Source organism: Lissotriton helveticus, chromosome 4_1, assembly GCF_964261635.1.
Source record: "Lissotriton helveticus chromosome 4_1, aLisHel1.1, whole genome shotgun sequence".
NCBI lineage: Eukaryota > Metazoa > Chordata > Amphibia > Caudata > Salamandridae > Lissotriton > Lissotriton helveticus.
This window is the reverse complement of record NC_136063.1, coordinates 653,179,680-653,196,872: the sequence shown is the minus strand read 5'-3', so window position 1 is coordinate 653,196,872 and position 17,193 is coordinate 653,179,680.

The window sequence follows — 17,193 nt, the reverse complement described above, 5'->3', positions numbered from 1 at the left end:
CGGCACCACGCGCCAAGGTCTGCCCCACCGGATGAACCAAGGGACCCGTTCCTGGGGCCAGAGCGAAGAGCGTCCGGCCGCCATCAACCGGAGGCCCGGCCCGAAACGTGCCAGGCGTCGCCATTTCTTCTATAATGGCTGCGACAACACTGGGGGGGGGATGTCTTGCACATGCCTCCGACCCCCCCCCCTCGTCCTCATCGCCTGGTCCGGCCATAACAAATGTCAAGCGAGACGCCGTGGGGTGCACCGGGAGGGAGAGGCGGCACGAACGAGCCTCTCCCACCTCCCCAGGTGGAGGTTCCCCAGCTGCACCCCCAACGCTCCTCGCACCCGGCAAAGGGTTCGTCCACTGTGGCGATGCTGCAACGCCTCGCCCGGCAGGTTGGAGCCCGTGCGCTCATTTGACCCCGCGATTGCCGGTAGCTGCCGAACTCTCAAAATGGCGGTCGACCTTGCAAGAGCGGGCCCAGCATGAAGGAATGGCCCGGTTGCTTGCTGATTCCACCATCATAAAAGTTCTCCTCGACCTTGAAGATTCTAGAGGAGCCGCGGGAGTCCCCGACTCCCGCAGATACCCCCGATGGGGAATGACTGCCATGATTGCCCACGGAACGATGGAAATGTAGCCGCAGGACGTCGGCGCTCCCATGCTGTCGCCAGCCTCAGTTTGAATGACTAGAATCCTGCAGACTACAGTTCGGATCAGTTCCGGTGAAAACCCCAGTATGACCCGGTAGGAAAATTGTTGCCTCCCTCCCCCTTTTTGACTGATGGTTCAGACCAACGATCCTTTCTTTTGCCCTTTAACGGAACTTTTTGGACTGCCAAAAGGAAGCTCTGGGCCAACCACGAGTTAGTGGAGAATTAGACTATGCCTGGATCTGCCTGACTGCACCCAAAATGGCGCAGATGCAAATGAAACTCTCAACTCCTTATTGTACCCCGATTGCTCAGCCTTGGTGTCATGGGATATGTATGAAGTTTTTTAAACATATAGATTGATATAGGATGTGTACTGATTATATGTTCGGACAATGGATTGATATAGGATGTATACTGTCAGCTCGGACAATGAATTGATATGAGATGGGTACTGATTATGTGTTCGGACAATGAAGGACAATGAATTGACATGAGATGGGTACCGATTGAACATTCGGACAATGAATTGTTGTTAAGTTTTGGCGCATCATGATTATTGAAAATTCGAATTTCAATGCTTATGATACTCGCTCACACTAAAAGATTCGATATGATTTTTATTGCACTTGGCGCACTTTTTATGAAATTAACGACCACCGACTCCATTAAGTTTTCCACGAATAAAGTATCCCCACATCTACAGTTCCAGCCTGCTCCGTGGCCGGCCCACGGGGTTGTAGGCCCGTATTTGTGCACCGACATTCTTATTAAAGATTTTTTTGGGAAAAAGCAAACGTAGTTGTCACGCGTAAGTTGATAAGTTTCAAATGAATGATCACTATTTCCGATATAACTAAAATACAGGTGAAATGGCTCAGCTCGATTAGTTAAGGGTTAAAACGTATAGTACGCAGAAATAGTGCAAATATGAATGGTCCAGGTTTTTGTTGTATGTACTTTGCACATTCTTGTACAGCCTAAAGCAACCGCTAAAAAACCCTGGAATTCAGCCTATACTTTATATGCTACCTGTATCAGGAAAATTGTGCTAAAATGTCCCTAAGTCGCCCCGAAGGAGTGCCACCTGGCCTCCCTACATACGGTCCATAATACCACACACCGGCTTCCGATAATCATCTCTCCCACACTAAAAGGTTCATCTGGGCTTAAATGCCGAGTTGGCAAGAACTGCGCTCCGTGGAGATAGACCGAGTATGTAGTAAGTAAAAGCCTTTTCGGGTTTATGCGCGCTGATGTGTTTTTAAATGTTGCCCCCGCCCCCTTCTTTTTCCCTCTTTCTGCAGGTTACTTTGGAACATCGATTAAAAAGACGAAAAGGAAAATGGTGATCTAACGGACGAAGAGACGGGAAAAAGGCGTTTGATTATGGTACCTAACCGCGACAAACCCCGAATAATGCAACCAAAAATGACGTACAATAATGAATACATTCCTACGTTTAACTAAATAGGGAAAGTTTAAGGAATATTCCGAGGTAAGGTTTACACAAGTATCCTCCGCCGAGAGGACTAGGAATATTGCCAATATTTAAAAACCTACTACCTCCTTTTTTCGCATCCTCATAGACATGTAACTCAAAGCTGCCCCATTGTTCTCCAACTGACACCGACTATTGTCTCAGCCTGGAAACACATTTGCTAAAATGACTCGAAAATACCACCGTGAGCATTAGCCCGACCAGGTTAGTTCATGACCAAGTGGCAGAGACGTAAGTGTGTGCAACCACAACCTCCAGTAAAGGCAGCCGACAATAAAAAGAAAAGAAAAAGTAAAGAGAGCTTAGGATGCTGAGAATGCGCAGCGTACAGGAAGAGATCATTTTGGCCAATAACTGTTCTATGTTTTGTCTTGGATTTTTGTATATAATACATGCACTGTCTCCCCCGTCTGAGTTTGTGCGTACGTGATGCATGGATCTACGTCATCCCTCTGCCTGTGTTTCCGTATTACTTAACCCCTGTCGTTCTGTGTTGTGTGCGCACTGAATGGCCCATTATTGTACACGTATCTCTCTCTCTCTCTCTCTCTCTTTCTCTCTCCACTCTCTCTCTCTCTCTCTCTCTCTCTCTCTCTCTCTCTCTCTCTCTCTCTCTCTCCAAAAGCCCCCTGTTCCCTCTTTCCTTGTATGGTGACGTTGTGCCCCCCCACCCCCCGGCAAAAAACTTAATTGGGTCTCCTCGAACACAAAGGTGTTCGGCAAAATTGACAGGAACTAAAAACGATTGTGACTTGCCATATCACTACCTCTCCTTTCTGCAAAACGATAGAACCCGAGTTGGTAATGAAGGAAAGGACAGGTAAGACGACGGATGTCCCCTAATCTGGCCTTTTATAGGGGGACTATAACGTCAATGGCCTTCTGTTTTCCAGTTCGCTAGAAATGCAATTCCCAATGCACCGATCACTTCACCCCTCTGCACTTAAGTGCGGATGCCCAGAGTACCCCACTTCTCCCGATCGACCCCAGCTCCCTGTCCAAAGCGCCCACGCTTCCCCCGATTAACCCCAGCCTCATGTCGGCTACCCACGAAACGTAATTGATGACCTTGATTAACGGTCATTCCCCAAGAAAACCATGTTTAACATCTGCCCCCCTCCCCCTTCTTCATGACAATAACGCCCCTGCTTGCAAGAGTTAGCCGACCCCGAAGGGAAGTGTAAGACTGTCAGTACTTGGGTTAAAATGAAAAAGGGCGAGTCTCTACATAGGGGCTCGAGTTTGAGTGATGATATAATACACCATGTATAAAAGTCCAATTTCTCTCACCATACGTCGCGCATGAACGCCACACAGGTTTATGAAATCAATAACAATGCACTCCTACAGACTCCATAAGTGACGACTTCTGACTGTGATCGATGAACATATCCCCCACCTACGCAGGATTGGGGACGGAATTGAGATGTAAAAATGTCTTCTCCTGCCAGTTTTTCTAAAACTTGTTTTCTACCCATTCAAAGATACAATCACCGGAGGAGAGGAGCTGGACGTGACGCACAGCCTGGCCACAGATCATGAAGCACGTGTGATCGCAACCAAAGGTGGAGCCGCAGAGCAACGAGACGCGGGACGAGGCACAACTCTCAAACTAGGCAGATGAAGGAATGAAGGGCTGCCTTGAAGCCCTCGACTTGCCGACCCACTCGTGCCTGAAGTCCCCGTCCCCTTTTGAGTCCGACTGATGGGCCTGCCTGCTCGTTGTCCTTTGCTCCCTTGGTCCCTTGGTGTGTTCAAAGATCTGGCCCCACTCCGCCCTCTCTTCCCTCGATTATCCAACAAACTCACCCTTTTTCGCATAAACTTTTGACTATAGAATGAGGTTTTGCCACGGAAAAAGAAAGACACGCAGGTGCCCAGCTTGAGGCACCCCTAAGAAAATAAGTTAGGAAACAGGACTGTGATCTAACAGCAGAGGACTGATCGCACCCTGCAACGTGTAAGGATGAATCCGAGCTGGACCTATAGCTCCACCGCCGGTGCTCAGCAGCGCCAACAAAAGAAGACGGACTCTGTTAAAAGACATTGCGACAAAGACCCTCCCCCTTTCCAGAACTTTCTACTCACCCCTTGACTAATTGCTTGTATCGAATTGAATCCCTCCCTCAACCATTTTGTATTGCCTTTTAAAATGTTTCATCGGTCACTCATGTATTTAGTTTTTCAAAAGTCTCTTATAGTACTGACAAGACCCGAAGGTATCAGAGCACTTTTTTCTGTATGTTGATGTCGCTGGAGAGAAAATGAGAACTTGATTTTATAATGTGTCGGAACATTTTTCCTTGACTGACCCCAACTAAAGTATTATGCCGATCTCTAGACTTGCATGAATAACCCAACAAATGTAAATTCATACGTACCACATTTCACCAATCGATTGTGACTACATATGGTTATACTCAATCTGCTAGCATTTACGAACGGTATTTCATTGGCCACACATGGCTATATGTACACCCCGTCAGTTAGGGTAAACACAAAAGAACTAGCTTACGTTAAAAAGCGGCGACTGTTGAAAATAGCAATGTGTATGTACATAAGCGGCGTTCATTTGTGTTCACTGTACCTCTTGTCGTAAGCAGAATGGACATTGCAAAACACTGACTGTGTTATCCCGCCAACATAGACCCATGCACACATATATACAACAGCCATTTTAGGTACCATGGTCTCTCTGTTTGCGATCGATCACCAGCGCCCTTCCCTGACCCTGCAAGCTTCCCCCATGCACCCTGGCTGCCCCCGCTCTCACATGCACAAGTCAATGAGCCCTCCCCTCCCGCATGACTCTGTCACTGAGAATCGCACCCCGCGCCTGACCAACACCTCCTTTCCCTCCATGAATACCCCTCCTTTGATGACCTCTTCCTCTGAACCTAATTGTCTACATGGACCGCTGGTCATCCCTTAGCCTGAGGATACAGTTTATTGCCCACTACTGTATGCACTCGCCTCTCTTGAAAGGAGCCACTATTGATCATGACCTCCCCACCCCCTGAGATTCGATCAGGAGCACACATTTCAAAGGAATCAGCAGAACACTCAGCTGCGTGACAGCCCCCTCCTATTGTATGGAGGATAAGGGCCCCTACTGTAGCCACGTGTTGGAATATCTTCGTACTTCACAATGTCTTGATTGTAATAAAGGATGCATGTGTGCCACAAACCTGTGTATAAAAGACGAAGCCTCAGAGAAACTTGTTAGAGCACCTCCTGAAGACACTATGAGAGTGTCCGAAATGACATGCTCTCCTCATGAGAAATAAACTCTGTTCTTGTTTTCCTGCCTTCAGCGCCCGTCTCTTTATTTGGTAATTATTTCAAGATGGGAACTAAGAGTCGCCCTGCACCAGCAGCCTGGGCATCAGGTGCGATATGGGCTGACTTTTCCACAATAGGATGCTGTAGCGACCCTGTGCGTCTCCATAAGAGCCGATGGGGGTGTAGGGGAGAGTGTGCTTCACCAGAATCAGAGTAGCACGGTCATATGAGGAATATGTTGAGAAGCATCTGTTACTCCCCCATCGGGTTGCAAAAGTAGAGGGCGTATTAGGATCAAGGTGTGTTTCCTGGAGCATGGCACAGTGGATGTTGTGACGATCTAGGTAGGCTAGGATATGTTGGCCTTTCCGGGGTTTCCCCAGGACTCGTACATTCCGTGTCAGAAAATTGCACTGGAGGTTCTAGGTCGGGACTCCATGGTGTGTATGAAGATTTGTATTTGTATAGAATGCGATTTGGTTGGTCATAGCAAACGGCATCGGCCTATGTGGCAAAATTGGTACAGTGCAAAGTGGTGTGTGAAAAACATGTCCCAATCCCTACCTCCTCCCACAGCAGCATCCCCAACTTGACGTGATTCATCCCTCCCCCCTTCCCAATTGTCCCATAATCCCCCTTTCCAACTGGGGATAGTGGGGTAACCGTTAAATCATCTTGTAAGGTACAAAGTTTTAGGGTTCACCTGGTGGGTGGGGGCTGGAGCGCGACCAGATTCACCTTGCGGGGGAGCCCGGGTAACATGGTGTAAGTCCATCTTGATGTAATGTCTATCGTGGTCTTTAATGTAATATGCTTCTTCCAGTGGAGATACGTGGGGCCCGTTCAACAGTGTATGCCATTGGCTTCTGTTTCAGGACATCCGGTGCTGGGTTTGGTGCGGAGGATCTTTATGTGGACTATGTATAGCGTCATGCACCACTGGGAAGTCGAGAAATGCCAATGCGGGGCAGTAAGCATGGTGCAAAAACGAGGAGTAGGGTGTCCTCTGCTTCGGCCAGCTACAAGAAGCAGGATGTTAAACTTTTCTCAGTAGATTGTGTGGCGTGAGCACTATGTCTTGATAGGTCCTTGTGTCTTGGGCGGGAGCTATATAGTTCTAGTCCAAGTCCACAGAAGCTTTGGGGGCCTCTGGGTTTCATTGCAAAGGCGAGAAGTCAGTCCTGTCGGTTTCGGGGACAGCTTTGGGAGGTGCTACTCAATGTCGGATGCACCGCCATCATTTCCCTGGTGGCGTGTTGGGGATTCGCGGCCGCCGGGCTGCTTAGGTAGGGTCCTGAGGAAGTCTCAGCGTGTTGCGGATTAGTGAAAAAATGTTGTTTTCCTTGGTGTGTTACTTTAAGGCGAGCCGGGAACTGCATTGCGTATGGTATATTGAGTTGTTGTAGTTTTTTCTTGACCTGAAGGAATTTGCGTCTCTGTTCTTGGACAGCCATAGTAAAGTCGGGGTAGATTGATATCTTCATTCCCTCGGGTTTAAGTTGTCCTTTATCACAAGATAGCCGGAGGGCAATGTCCCGATCTCTATAATTCAGCAATTTGGCTATGATGGTGCGTAGAGGGTTCCCGGGAGCAGGTCTGCCCGCCAGCGAGCAGTGCGCTCTCTCCACTACGAGGACCAAAGAGAATTCCTCTCTGCCAAACAAAGCTATGGGTAGGTGCTCCACATATTCCTCCATTTCTCTGGTGGCAGTTGACTCCGATACACCTAAGATGCGGAGGTTATTTCTCCTTGAGCGCAATTCCAGGTCCTCATTTTTTGCGGCTATCACTTTGAGGTCTCTCTCCATCTCGAGCGTGCAGCTGGTGGTGGCATTTGAGGTGTCTCCAGGTCAGATATTCGCCTCTCCGCCTCAGTTAGTCGTCATCATGCTTCTCCACTCTGAGGGTTAGGCCGTCCATTCAAGCAGACATAGAGTCCATTTTCGATTCTATGGACGTCAGGCTCGACTGCATGACCAACAGTAGTTCCTTGAGGTCTGCGGTAGAGGTAGTGGGAGCGTCGGCGTGATCTTCTTCAGTTTCCATCTGGGACCGAGGAGACTTCCGAGTGTCGAAGTTGAGCTTCGGCTGTTTCCCATCTGGCCTCCCCATGATGACGAGGCGGGATGGTCTGCGGCTCAGCCGGGGTCCAGGGGGGTCCGTCGCTTATTCCGGTGACTTGCGGTGAAGGACAGAGGTCCGGCGTGCGATGGAGCAAGGGCAGGAGGAGCGGGGTACTTGCAGCACAAATTTTGCCGCAATGGAGGCCGGTAGGTGATGCCGACCGCAAGGGCCGATGGGTTCTCTCCGCTATGCTTAGAGTTGGTAGAGTCAACGCTGTCTTCGCGGTTTTCAAGGAGTCGGCTGTATGCGTGAAGGTATTAGGGTGGACCGGCGGGTTGATTGCCGGTGCGGGGTATCAGCTGGGCAGCTGGGTGACTCCTCTTTTCAGCGGCCTCCCGGCGTGTGTGAGTACCTCCCTCTAGGCCTGGCACGTGGCATGCAGTGGTTATGGGCCTATGGATATGGCAATAATCGGGTCAACCGTGCTTGAATACCCACAGGCGCAGCTTCATATTGGGGTTATTCCACTCCCTGCAATGGTTAGGAGAAGGGGGTCAAGTCTTGCAGAAGGCCCAGTAGGTTATGTGGTTTTTTGCTATCCCAGCGCGATGTCAGGAGATGTGGCAGCATTTAATTCACCCCAGCTCCACTGTATAGGAGCCTCTCCATCAGTCCTGTGTGCAGAAGGGCCCAAGGGGGCCGCGGCGGCATTCCCAGCGCAGGCAGGAGAGCAGCCAGGCGGGGAGCCAGAAACTCTGAACGGGCCCCCGCCTCCCAGTGCAGCCCGAGCATCCAAATGCCGCCGCAGCCCGCAGTGCAGGGAGCAACACTCTACACCGCCGTGCCGGTTCAGCGCTGAAGAGACACGGGCACCCCAGCGGTCGCAGCGCCAGCCACTCACCGCATCATTCAGGCACCAGTCATGCGAGGCGTCCCCCGGGGGTCCAGCACCGCAGTCGCGTCCATCCCCGCAGCGCCTTGTCAGAGGGCCCCCGAACCTTCCCGCAGCGGCGATGGGCAGCCTCCTTCCGTCGCGAGGGCGCGCCAGCCCAAGGAAGTCTGCCGCTATGTGGGGCCAGCAGCACAGTCGTTCTTCAGCAGTCAGCGCCTCCCCAATCCTCCTCGTAGTGTCCCCATTCGGCTACTAGAGCGCCGCAGCCACCACTTTGTGATCCTCAGTGGCGGAGATAGCGGAGCGAATATTCCGAGACCGGAGCAAGTCCGCGACCCCCAGCCAGTCTCCCTGGGTGGTCCGCGGCGAGGGCAGTAAGGTAAGACCTTCCTATGGCATGGGGAGTAGGAGACGGGTAGGATATTCGTCGGATGGCCTTCTGAGCAGCAGGAGCCTCACAAACGTGCAGCCATCTTGCTTGGCGCCCTCTAGCGCCCCCATAACGTGATTAATAGTATGTAATATTTCAGTAATGGGTTGTTGGTTGGTAGGGGCATAGGGTGAAAAGGTAATTTGTGATAAAGAATTAAAAATTCATGGTAATTTGTTTTTATTTATAAATGATTATTATTATTATTATTATTATTTTTTGTAGAGCGCATAGTCACCCTAAGGTATCCCAGCGCTAGGCACCCTATCTCTTTAGTTTGGGCCGGTTCAAGGACGGTTGAAGAAGGAAAGGGGGGGACCGGGGATCAATGTTTAGAGTGGGCGTAAATCATTGGGGAAAAAGATGAGTTTTGAGCCTCTTCCTGAAGTGAAGGTACCGTGTTTCTAGTCTCAGGTCGCGGGGGAGCGAGTTCCAAAGTCGTGCAGTTTGGACTGAGAAACGTCTTCCGCCTGAGCGGGTTTTCTTAAATCTGGGGGTGGTGATGAGATTTTCTGTGTCCGACCGGAGAGATCTCGTGGGTCTATAGGGTGTGATAAGTTTACTGAGAACGGGGGGGCCTTGCTTTTGAAGTAGTTTGTGGGCTAGGCACAAGGCCTTGAATTTGACCCGCTCCCTTATGGGAAGCCAGTGGAGGAGTTTGAGGGCAGGTTTGGCAGAGGTTCTGGCATGGGTGTTTGTGATAATCCGGGCCGCAGTATTCTGGATTCTTTGAAGCTTGGTGAGGGCCGCTTCAGGGGCGCCTAGGTAGATCACATTACTATAGTCAAGCCTTGAGAGTATCAAGCCTTGGATAAGCAATTTTTGAGAGTTGAAGGGCAAGAGGGGCAGGACTTTCCTCAGTGATTTCAGGAGCCCGAAACAAGTCCCGGCTACTTTGTTTGCCTGCACAGTGAATGAGAGTTCCGAGTCGAGCCATACCCCTAGACTTTTTACCTCTACTTTTGGGTCAGGGGGGGGCCCATACAGGCTGGCCAGATGTTCGGGGAGAGTGTAAGCCCTTTTGGACTGAGGAGCAGAACTTCGGTTTTTGTCCCATTTAATTTTAGGGCTGAGTTGTTCATCCAGAGATGGACCTGTGAAAGGCAGTTAAATAGGTCTGCTGATTGTTGTCTGGGGTGAGATAGAGACACCACTAGTAATGATGTAATTGCTTGTTAAATATGTAAATAGCTTAAAAGGGAATTACATGTTATATTTTAGTTGTGGATTGCTGAGTTTTTAGAGAAATATGGTGGGAAGTTGAATAAAATTAAATATATTTTAATTGAAGGTTACATTTTTGTGTAATTGTACTGGTTCATTTTCTATATGTATTTTATTTTTATATGGTTATTTACACATGCATTTGTTGATAATGTGTAAATGTAATTTGTTAATCAGTAATTAATTATGTATATTTTTTAATTGTAATTCATTTAATGGTAAGTGTCAGTAAAATTTTGTTCGTGGAATTATGCTTTTTTTTAAATTTAAACAAAGGTTTCAGATACCTCATAGTTAGGCTCAGGTTTTACTCGTACAAAACCAGTGAAATTCAGCAGTTATAGGTAGCTGAGCTGACTATAACGTGCGCCCCAGCAGTACACTGCTTATGACCTCACTTATTACACTACTTATGACATGGTCAGGACATCACTGATGGCATCTCAAATTACATCACTGATGTTAGTGTTAAATATCTATGTCAAGGTGTGCTGGTGAACTAGTGGTTGTATGAGTGTCTGTATGGCTGATGCAGTGGCTGTGTGACTGACTGTACAAGTGAATGAATACATTGGATGAGGGACTGGTTGTGTGAGTGTCTGTTTCAGTCAGTCAGTTGGTGTCAAAGTATGGGTGTGTGTGAGTGGGTACGTGAGTGGCTGTATGGGTGAGGGATTGGTTTTCTGAGTACCTGTATGGGTGTCTGAGTGTGTGTGAGTGGGTGAGGGGGTGTGTGACTGCCTGTATGGACGAGTTAGTGGGTGAGTTATTGGCTGTATGGGTGAGTGTGTGTATGGCTGTATGGGTGAGTGAGTGAATTTGTCAGTGGTATATAAGTGAGAAACTTCCTATGTGAAAGGCAGTATAGGTGAGTGATGGGGTATACAACTGACTGTGGGTGAGTGAGTGGATGTGAGAGTGGCTGTATGGATTAGTGTGTGCTCGTGTCAGTAACTGTATAGGTAAGTGAGTATGTGTTAGTATCTGTATGAGTATATACGTGAGTGTGTGTGTAACTGTATGGGTGAGTAAGTGGCTGTGTAATTGTATGGGTGAGTGAGTATGTGTGTGAGTAGCTATATGGGTGGCAGACTCAGTGTGTGAGTGGCTGTACGGGTGTATGAGTGGATATGTCAGTGGCTGTATTAGTGAGTGTGTGGGTGTATAGGTGTCTGTGTAGGTGAGTAATGAATGTGTGTGTTTATCTATGAATCAGTGAGTGGGTGTGCAAGTACTGGTTTGGGTATGTGAATAGGGTTGTGAATGGTTGGGTGTAAGTGGATGTATGAAAGGTTCTATGGGATGTGAGTGGGTGCGTTAATCATTTTCTGGATGAGGTCATCAGTAATCCTGGGCGTAGTGGGCGGAGTGGGGCTCCGCGGAGCTACGTGAAGTGGGCGCACAACTACGCCCACCCACGCACTCCGCGTAGCCCCACTCCGCGCCACCCGCCTCCCTCCCGCCCTCCCTAAATACATAAATAAAGGCAAATAAAGGAATAAAAAGCTTTTAAAAACACTTACCTTGTCTGCCGCGTCCCCGGGGCTCCCTCTCGCCGTCCCGCGATTCGCGCCACCACCGCATCGGATCCTAATGCGCATGCGCGGGTGGCCGCGCATGCGCATTCCTCACGAGAAATGCGCATGCCGCATGCGCATTAGGATCCAAAATGGCGGCGCGCATCGCGGGACGGCGAGAGGGAGCCCCGGGGACGCGGCAGACAAGGTAAGTGTTTTTAAAAGCTTTTTATGCCTTTATTTGCCTTTATTTATGTATTTAGGGAGGGCGGGAGGGAGGCGGGTGGCGGCCGGCTACGCCCCGTCTGCGGAGCGCGCGTAGTGCCGCCTGGCTACGCCGGCTACGCAAAATGCGTAGGAGACGGCACTCCGTGCACGGAGCGTAGCTGGCCGCCCAGGGTTAGTCATCAGTGATATAATCAGTAATGTCATTTGAGAGGTTGTCAGTGATGTCATCAGTGATGTCACTGACCATGCCTTGAGTGATTTAATATGTGTGGTCATAATCAGTGCATTGCGGGGGCATGAGTTATAGTTAGCTCAGTGAACTATAATTGCTAAATTTCACTTCTTTTGTATGAGTGAAACCTCAGCCTCACTATAACGTCACTGTAACCTTTGTTTTTTTGGTGAATTTCTAGTTTATAAAACTTATTTCCTAACTATAACATCCCTGTAACCTTTGTCTTTTCAGTGAATTTTGGCCCCATCCCCATCATTAAAAAAGTAGGGGGGCTTGGCCTTTTAATTTTTTTAAAATTAATATTAGGGAGGGGGGCGACCAGCCCCCCCACCAATGGTTGATTTCTGCACCAGAGCCTCGAACCTCTGGGGCCTGGTCATTTACAGATGGAGAGGGGGCTGCGGGGCACCCCAATCTGGGCCACATTGGGCCCTGGGGACTCCATCCCCCGGGGGCTGCCCATTTAAAGTGGTTGCCTCCAGGGCACCCACTCACCACTGGAACCGATGGAGGAGCCTGAAGGACCCCACGGTCCCTGCCTTCTCCCTGCCTCCTGCGGGAGCCGGCTATGCTTTTACACACAGGGAGCTGTTAACATGCCGCTCCCTGTGTATAAAAGCAGTTCTGCTCCGCTTTGAGTAAGCAAGAGCATTTTCTGCTCTCGCTTACTTGAAGCGAAGCAGTGCTTGCTATGGCTTGGTAGGAGTGGTGCTCCTACCAAGCCATAGCAATCTCCAATGTCCCGGGGTGGGCATCTCAGAACATTGCTGGAGCGGGCCCTGAGGGGTGCTGGTCCCCAGGGCCATCTATGGCTCCTGCAGGGGGGCTGTGCAAGCCCTTTCCAATGCACAACACAGGGGTGGCGGGGGCTGTGTGACCCCCCACTTTAAGCTTTGTAATATGCCCCATGGAGGTGGCTGTCCTTGGGGCTGCAGGGGTGCCCCATGGGCCCCCTGCACCTATTTAATTTTATCCCCGGGGAGGTGGCAGTCCCTGGGACTGGGAGGGGGGGGGCGGGCGGGGGGCATGCCGGCCCGCAGCAGCCTTGAAATTTGTCCACAGAAGATGGCGGTCCGTAGGGCTGCAAGGGCGCCACAAGGCCCCCCCTGCTTTCAATATTAATATGCCCTCGGGCGGTGGTGGTCCCCATACAATTTTCCAAATGCCCCGGGGTGGTGGCGGTTCCCAGGGCTTTAATGCTCCATGAAGGGGGGCCCGTGTGCCCCCTCCTAATTATTTACACTTTCTCCCGGGACCTGGCCCACCCAGGGGCCGATAACAAATAAAGCGCAGGAAGCCGTGCTTCATTGTTCAAAAAACTTTTCGGCAGAAGTTGTGGATCCAGCGCAACTCCAGCAGAAAATAAACCCCCTGTAGAAACACCCTGACCCCCAAAGAGGCCTAGAGGATCGGGGTGTTTCTACAAATTACTGCATCACAGCTCCTGCACCAAAAAGGGTTCTGTTGAAACACTCCCTACATGGTTCACAAGGCACTTCACTGATGGCAATAAGCAATATCCATCAGACTACATCATCTCATTTAAATTTGAATTCAATAACTCTTTAACTCATCACTTACACACTGATTTCTCGAGACAGATATTTATATATCGGAGGGATAGCATTAAGTACTCAATATGGTCGCTTCAATTACGTCCTTTTTGGCGCGAGATAATTCAGCTCGGGTAATATGGATAAAAGCGCCGATACTGACACACGCACTTTTTTTTTTTTTTTTTTTCAGTAATTTTTTATTGAAAATAAAGAGCATATTTACATGGTACTGGCACTTTTAACCCAGGAATTCACGGGCCACTTTTTCTCTGAATCAGTGCATTTTTTATTCTAACTGTCCAATGTATTACTTATACACTGGGTTCTGGAGAGACATATCCTTCTACTTGAGAGACATCCTTATTTTCCCAACATATCTTATTTGATTCCATGATGTTTGATAAACATCCTCCTTTACCTAAGTGGTTATGTAACATTTTGGATGTTAGCATGTTGTATGGACCGCAATATCCTTAGATTAAGACTTAAGTCTTACCGGGGTTTGATTCATTAGGTGGTCCCCCTTCTTTCACGTATTAATTTCTTCAAGCATGCACACTATCTCCTTGCGAGTATACTTTATGTCTCTTTGGGAATATCTCGGCCTCCTACATTAATGGAAATTCACCATGTTTCTTTACAGATACATACTTGATACGTTTTTCTTGCGGAATAATAACAAAACACGCAGCCACATTTAGGGTGGGACGGAATTACAACCAGCCAGAAGGTACGTTCTAGACTTTTTGAGGACCACCATTAGAATTAGAAACCTGATGGTATTTATGGCTAACTGAACGTTTTATATTTTTAATTCAGGCTTATAATATCCGTTAAGATTTTGGCAGGTAGGCCTTGGGTTTTACCCAGTATTTACAAGTTGTATTAATGTGTACATGGACTGTCACATGATTTGAGATATAATAAATTTGCACTTCCTTTCCCCCAAAACGTAACACTGCCCACCACCTCCCTGATTATAGGGTGTTAGTCAGTACTGATTGCCTTGGCCTTTTAGACACCATCTATTAACCTACACACTTGTATGAGGATATCTGTTTTTTTCTGGAAACACAGCATTTTTCCTTCCTTTCCCATTCCTACTGTATGAATACCATGGACCTATGAAGTAATAGGCATGGCACATTTGGGAAAAACCTATTAGTCACATGTTAACAATTGTAACATCTATACCCGAAGGGCTCTGGGCTTATACTGTGTTTTTTATATATTTTTTTCCAGCCCTGAGGAAGTCGCGGGTGTCTTGTCCCGAATGACAAAACATGTGTTGGCTGGAGTCAGAACAAGAAAAATATCATTAAATCGCATACTCTTTTATTGCATCTGTCTTGAACTTCAAGTTATTGACTTGTCATAATCTGTGTTTTTTGGTGTGCCAGGGCAGGGCGTGGTACAAAAGTATTATAGATCCGTGGATCTTTATCAGGAGATGCTGGATGATTACCTCCACCCTAGGCACCTATATTGAATACACAATTACTTGATAACTACCGTAACTTGTGAGCGCCACTCCCAGCCAGGGTACAATCGTCCCAATAAATAAGCATTTCAGGTTCGCACCTGGTGGGGCGGCTCCAACGGTAAAATACTCTAAGATACCCCAGAATGGATAGAGGTAAAGAGGCGGCAGATTTATTTGAAAGCTTAGCAAGAGGCGAAACAGTGATAACCTCTTTAGCTAGTGGCAATACGAACAAAAAGAAAGAGGGATTGAGGGACAAATTCATTAAATTGGAAAAATTACGTATCTCTGAGAACTCGAAATGGTGGGATGGTGCGACAATGGAAGGCTCAATAGAAAACCAAGAGGCTCCGCTCCGCTCGCAGATACTGCCAACTTATGATGATCTTGATGATGACCTCTTATTGACTTGGGAAAAAGAACTGACCTCTAACTCTAATAAATGAATGACTATCCTGATAGAAAATGCAGAACGGAAAGTCAAAAAACTACAAATAGAAATAGCACAGGTGAAACTAGAAATTAGAGAGCTGGACCTCAAAGAAGCCACAGACAAAAACTATGAGATACTAAAGGATGTTTTAAGTAAGCATCAAGAAGAGATTAAGCAGAGAAAGGCACGCAAATTAAAAAGGGACGAGATCGATTACAAGCAAGGTCGGATATTTACATTTGCAAAAAAATATGATCACCTGATTGATAAAGATACGAAAGAGGGCGCAAATCCCTCACGTAATACGACCTCTGTGAGTTCCAGCTCTACCTCACTAGGCACAATACCGAGTGAAAGTGACACTGATGGTGGGTCCGTTGGTAGTAACCAAGACAATGTTTTTTAAGAGAGGTCAAAAGGATCAAACGGGAGAACAGAGACCAACCAAATCAAAAGGGAAGTATATCAAGAAGAACAGGAAAGGAAAGAGAGAGGGGAATAGAGCAGGACAAACTGGGAATGAGATTAAGATCTTGGAACAAATAGAAGTAGAATGTAACATCAAGGGTGTTGAGGTTATCAACCTAAGTGACCATACACTGACGAAAGAAATGATTACAGTATTGGAGAAAGGGATAGGATTTTGCCCCAAAGAGCAGGGAGAAGTTTGTAATTCCATGATTGATTGATTTAAATTTACTAGAAATGTGAAGTTGAAAAAATGTTTTGAATGTAATCCCAAACCAAATAAATGCATGAACCTAGATCCAACTGATATGCCTCATGATGTTGTAACTATACAAGATATTAGGGATACAGAATTACTGTTATCAATTGCTGATGATGATCAGGACCATATGATGATTTAAGAACTATTGTAGGAATACGACATAGAAACTGATGTCAACATTAGTAGTGGGCTAAAAAATAAATCTAGATGGACCCCAATTCTACCTAGCGGTAATAGTATTGACATGTTTCATAAACTAGTTACAGAAGACATGTACAGATCTCAATATCATGACAACAAACAGGGCCATAGAATGTCTGATAACATGACAATAAGGGAAAGAAGAGCTCTAAAAGACTTATGTCAGTTACACAGCATTACTATCAAGGAGGCCGACATGGGCGGAAATATTGTAGTTATGAACACCACGGACTATAATAGAGAACTTTTATCACAATTGGATGACCAGACATACTATGAAAAACTGAGGGAGAACCTGATAGGACCAATAACAACCCTAATCAATACACACCTCAGGGAATGGTTTAATAGTGGGCTGATTAACCAGGATGAATATCTGTATCTCAAAGTAGACAAACCCAGATTCCCATGTATCTATGCACTACCTAAGATACATAAGAACCAGCAATCCCCACCAGGTAGACTGATTATATCAAGTATTGGAGGTCCAACAGAAAAACTGTCGCAATATGTAGACACATTCCTGCAACCTTTGGTTCAAAATTTACCGGCATATATCAGGGACACAAAACATATCCTCAGCATTCTATCAGATGTTACATGGGAGGATGGCATGATACTTGCCACACTTGATGTCACCTCCCTGTACATTAATATTAGACAGACCTAGGAATCCAAGCGACCAGGAAATTCTTGAGCAAAAGACCGGCATCACAGTGGGCACATGCAGAGATGATCAGTACTATGATTGAACTAATTCTTCGGAACAATGTGT